The sequence below is a fragment of the Monomorium pharaonis genome, chromosome 8 (assembly GCF_013373865.1).
Source record: "Monomorium pharaonis isolate MP-MQ-018 chromosome 8, ASM1337386v2, whole genome shotgun sequence".
NCBI classification, from domain to species: domain Eukaryota; kingdom Metazoa; phylum Arthropoda; class Insecta; order Hymenoptera; family Formicidae; genus Monomorium; species Monomorium pharaonis.
The window spans coordinates 21241959-21247958 of NC_050474.1; the positions used below are offsets into that span (position 1 = coordinate 21241959).

At 33.5% G+C, this 6000-nt stretch overlaps 1 protein-coding gene across 1 annotated transcript in view; it reads right to left on the reverse strand.

Moving 5' to 3' along the window:
* Nucleotides 1–5742, reverse strand: part of LOC105836922 (tyrosine-protein phosphatase 99A) — a 282921-nt gene extending 277179 nt beyond the window's left edge. The window contains exons 1-2 of the mRNA XM_012681300.3: nt 5710–5742; nt 5317–5366 (exon numbers count right to left, since the gene is read on the reverse strand). The gene's annotated coding sequence lies outside the window, so the exon portion shown is untranslated. The remainder of the gene's footprint in view (nt 1–5316; nt 5367–5709) is intronic.
* Nucleotides 5743–6000: the final 258 nt, after the last annotated feature.

The following is a 6000-nucleotide window of genomic DNA, read 5'->3' on the forward strand; positions in this document are numbered from 1 at the left end:
AAAGAATAATATGCGGTTGGAATATATTATGAGCCGTGAAAAAAAGCTTATAAAGCAAATCCTAAAAGACCTCATTGAATAACCTGAGAGAAGTCTCGAATAAACCACTTCGCGCGCTGTGTATGTTATTTTCACAAATAATTTGTAAAACGTTTATCCGTACACGCACACATATATACCTATTGTTATACACATGTTAATACATATGTACATATAACATCGTAATAAATTTTCATTGTTATTAAATTATATAATACTTTTCTTATTCTACATGACATCTGCATTTCACGTCAAAATTCAGAATAAAATTTTTTTACTTCTACTTTTTATGCTATATGTATTTTTTGACATATGAATATATGTACCGTAATATATATTTTCAATAAATGTTTTAAATTAATAAAATAAACTTTAAAATCATATATTTTAAAGATACATTTGAAATGCATGTGTTTATTTAATATTTTTCCACAGCACAAAATTAGAAAAGATGTCTTAAAATTATTAATAATGTATATAAATTATAAATTTCCTAAAGCGGAATTTAAATGCTGATATAATTATTTCTCTGATAAATGCTTCATCAGTCTCTTTTTATGTTCAAATGTTTGTATACTTTAAACTGTTTTGTTGTTGCCTCTGCGTCGCGTATTGGTTTCCTTAATCTATTCGGCGAGATAATTATACAACTTATGAATAATTGATTACACAAATTATCACGAACAGAACCCGAGGTATCTCTATTAACAATTGATATCGAGTATACGATTTAGTATTTGTATCACCTAATTGGATATGTTAATCGTATTTAGCCAACTACATGAATATTGAAAAGATTACATTCGGTTAATAACACGTTTACATCATTATTTATTTACGCGTTGTATTAAAAAGCCTGACATTAATAATATGTCCGGAAGAGCAACGATTTATTAATGCGCGCATAATGGAGGGGGCGGGGGTGGAGAGAGGTCGAGGGCAACCATGTACAACCGTGCGCATTGGGCGTCTATAAATTATTTATAAAATTAACCGCATCGGTCCGTGTAGCGATCTCCTAAAATCCCCCATGACGCGAGCGTTTCGGAGGATGCTGGGATCCCCAGATCTGCTCCCGACCGGAAGCACATCCTAAGACGATCGTCGCCCGTGTACCGGGTCCGGATTAGGTTGCCCTCATAAACGTGAAACCAATTCATCCCACAACGCGCTGCCACAACCGCAGGAATTTTTTTCATATCGTATCGGCATATTAAATTATTTCTTGTGCATAATATCCGTGAAGGAATAAAGACAATTCGAAATAAAATTTGAAATAATATTGCGCATTCAGCGAAAGTTATTCTAAAGATAAATTCAGTTAAATACTTCTTTTCGTTATATTTTTACATCCAAATCTGCACGCGCGAGTATGCGTGTTCTGTGTATATAAAAGAGAAATTGCTTTATCATTTAAAAATTTAAAAGATGAAAAATATAAATTTTTTCTACGGCTTTTCAAAAACTGCAATAGCTTTATGAACGAAAAGATAAAATTTTAACGTGAGTGATCGACAATTGCAATGTTCACGTACATAAAACTAATGTTTAAAATGTATCGAGTAACAAAAATTTAAATGTACAAGAGGTTAAATTTGTTTGCTCATTAGCGGGCTACGGTTCATCCCTTATCGTTAACGAGGAAGTCATAGTACGTTCGTACGTTGATTGGCAGTGCAACGAATCCATTTATCGATTTTTTCAGCTTGCACTCCCAATATCAATATCGATATTTAATTGCGTCAATTATTTTACGTGATATTCAGCTTGCGCAAAAGCGTATAAAATTTTTTTTTTCTCAAACCCTAGCTTTCGCAAATTCCGGTTTGTTGATCATGCGTCCGTTAATGAGAAGGTAAAACATAAAATGTCGAATCGTTATTTGTTACGCGCGCTCCGTTTTTTTCCTCCCACAACAAGCATATCCTCGAGCAAAACAATTTATTCGCACACGTAGTGCGCGCAAAATAAAATGGACAATCCACGGGTTTGGGGCATCGTGAAACGCAGATATGTACTTGCAGCGCGATACGGCAGTTACAAATAGTTTTTTATCATCACATTTTGCGTGGCGGAACGCCGCGCTAATACACGCAACTTCAAAATCAACACGGAAAAATTCGCACTTCATAGTTTTAAATCGTTGCCGAAGAGCTCTCGCTCACTGTCTCGACACGTTTCGACGCTCTGCCGAAATTCATGTTTTCTCCTTTTTCCTCCCCTATCGCCTATTCCAAATTTAACCACCATATGTACAAACATACACACCTACGGCAATGTATAATTGAGCGCTTGAGAGATTCGTTGCGTCAATAACGTCGTACCATTTTGGCGCAACAAATAGACGGGCAATTACTGATGCACCGATGCATTGAAACCTAACAAGAACCGGCCGGAACCGATTCGTATTGCCAATTCATTCGCTCGTAGAGCTTCGCTCGTAGAAATGGACGAATGAACGAACGAACGAATGAACGAACAAACGGGAGATCGGAGAGAAAGGTCGGCCAAGAAGCTCTCTGAAGCTATGTAAACTGCGGAAACGTGCAAATAAGTAACCCACAGCTCTCGCGGAGGTAGCGGCCGAGGGTTTCGCCCTCCGATAAATTGTTCTCAGGTCGGAGGTTAGCGCTATTTCGAAGGATGAATGTGCACTAATATGCGCGCGTGAATAACTCGGCGAAAGTTTTCCGCGCGCCGTGGGAAAAATTTTCTCGTGAAACGCCCGGCCCGATCCGGGAGGAGGATAGTGGATGAAGTACTACTGACGAAACGTTACGAGTCTCTCCGGAGTACGGATTTTCGAAACGGAAAGTTACTCCCTGTTGAAACTATGCCGTCGATATTGCGGCATAATTAAGTATCATGTCGTTCATTACCGTCTCGTTTTTCTCCCTTACCGTACCTCATATTATGCGTATTATCATTAATTCTCTCGGCTCCTTTGCGGGAAAGATTTTATTCAATCCTTTTAAAATTTTATTCAATCCTTTCAGAATACGAGACAAAAAAATGTCAGAGACAGCAAAAATAATACTTTTGTCAAGTGACATTATTATTTAATTCTCTCTGCATTTTCGACAATTTCGACTCTTTTCCGAGTTCATATTCTATTCTTAATTAAATATTACTTGTACGTATAACAGAAAGAATTATTATAAATATAAGTAATATAAATAATATAATAATACCATTAAATTCGCGGTTGAATGTTTGCAGAAGCAGTATAAACTCAGTCGATATAATTTAATTAAATTTGCAGGCAATTGAATCATTCATATAAGTTATCGCGAGTTATGTAGATGGACATATGTGCATCGTATAATCTCATAAAAATTTGTCAGCGCGGATCGGCAACGCGGCGAAAAGATATTTTCTTCGGTCGTAATAGTTAACGACGACGTCTGGCGAGGCAACAAAACGTCGCGTAATCTAGGGGACAATACGATCGGGCAAAATTTAATTTCGCGAAAGAGAATTCTTCCCGCCGACGCGTCGCGCCGTTGCGCTCTACATGACGAAGGGTCGGCGAACGGAAGCAGAGATCTAAGAAGATAAAGGGTGTTCCCGTTGAAAGCGATGTTTGAAACGTAGTTAATAAAATCGCATGAATATTCAACGTCGCGGGGGAATCGAAGTCCCGCGGGATCGAAACAAAAAGGTCGACGCATATTTGCCGTTACAAGCTCTCTTGCCGCCCCGGAAAATTGAACTTTCAGAATCCGCATGGATCATTTTTTGCTCGCACCGCCCGTGGGGCGATTCTCAAATTGGACTTCCGCGATGAAATTTTTTCGCCACGCCGAAAAGGGAATCATATGACTGTGTACGTGTGCGTGGCCGTTTTCATAAATATCGCGTTCAACGGCAGATTTCTCTAAATTGGATTGATAAATTCACGATAATTTAATATGAGAAACTCCCACTCAATAATCGCTTGTAATTAATTCCTTGTAACTGATGAAATACATTATTATTCAAATATTTATATACATATATACATATTTCAATATATAACATCAGGAATTATTACTATGAGTACATTACTATGAATCAGTATATTCTTGTAAACTCTTTGCTTCGATCACTGTTATCATGTTTCACTGTGTGTACTCATTTTATTAACATGTTTCCATCCTTTGTATACTTTTTCATATATTTCACCGTTATAAAATTATACTTAAAAATGATTATTTTAAATGTTTCAAGTGTATTATAATTTGTATTAAATATAAATAAATTAAGTACATTATTGTCAGTCAATATTAACTCACGGCCGATTTACATAGCATCATTTGATGTGCAAAGTAATGGATGGAAACAATGACGTAACAAAAGTATCGAATTATAAATTAACTAGATCATAAGCCGAAAGAAACTTTGGTCGACATACTCATTGGAACGTTCAATATTCAATATACCACAGTCGATGACGTTCAATGAAAAATGACATCAAAACAGATCGGATTAATGGACTTTTCAAATCGATAAATTTTATTCACATTTATTGTCAATGTGAATTTTTTATATTCTTTATATACGAACATCTTTATAAAATATTGTGCGTGCCAAGATGTTGTAAAACTTATTTCTTAAGTATTAAAAGTATTATCTTATTAGTGACTGTTTTTAAATATCATTATAAAGTCACAAAACTAAAAATTTCTGAGAAAATCTATACGGAATTTTTTTCGCAACAAAACACTTATCCTATTTGCAATTTTATTAACACGTGATATAAAAAAATCAAATTATCAAAATATGGATAGATTATAAAAGATTAAAATATAAAATTACTATATCACCAATAAATAAATATTTAATTTTATTTATTAAAGTATCTTAATATTGTCTTTTTCTATTAATACATATTTATCTCGAGGAAAGTATATAGAAACATCAAATACAAACTTCAAATTTAATTTAAAAAATATTTGAAAAAGAAAAGAAAAGATAAATTAACATCTAATATTAAATAATAAATATTCACCATTTGTGCATTATGATTTCGTAATGACAAAATAAGTTTAATTTTATAATGAGTTCTGTATCTATAAAAATGCTTCATATTCGCAATATTGATAAATTGTATTAAAGATTCAAAATTAAATTTAATCTGTTCAAATCCATCCATTTTGAAATAATGGATCTATAAGATATATGAGATATATTTTTATATATTATTGTTAACTCGGATACATACATAAATTAAAAAATATTATATCTCAATTTTCATAAATCCATTATCTTAATTTAAAATAAAAGATAACTTCTCACCGGTCCGGTGCGCAACAGCGAAGTTGTAACTGCATCGTAGCTACGTTGATCTGTAAAAATATATTCGAGTTATTAGGCAAATGTTTCAAGTAATTAAAATTTCAACAAAAAAGTTGTTAAAGCGTAACAAATTTTTTTAAATTTAATTTTAGAATTATAGGAAATTTTGTAAATAAAATTCATAAATATTCGATTCTCGCAATAATAAAAGTCAGAGTATCAAATATATAATTTAAATATTTAAATTTTTATAAAGAATAAAACACGCTAAAAATATTTTCTATATGCATTATATCACACAATGAAGCGATATGGCAATACGACATACGGTCATAAGAGTAAGTGATTAAAATAAATACATAATAATAAAATAATAAATAAAATATTATTCACCCCAGGGTTGCTTCGCCGTTGCCTGAAGCCCGCCCGGGCCCGCTCCTCCTCTCCAGATCCCTTCATTGTATCGATTGAAACACTCTCGAAAACTAGTTATTAAAATATGATAATCGCGCGATACTGTACGGCACTCCCGAAAATGTTAACCAAAATTAGTTAAAGTGCGATGAATTGATCGGAATTCACTCTCCAATATCAAAAATAGAAACCATTTTCTCTGAACCTTCGGCCGACGTTATAGAACAAATTATGTTAATCTGTAACATACAAATATAATATTCAAATTAT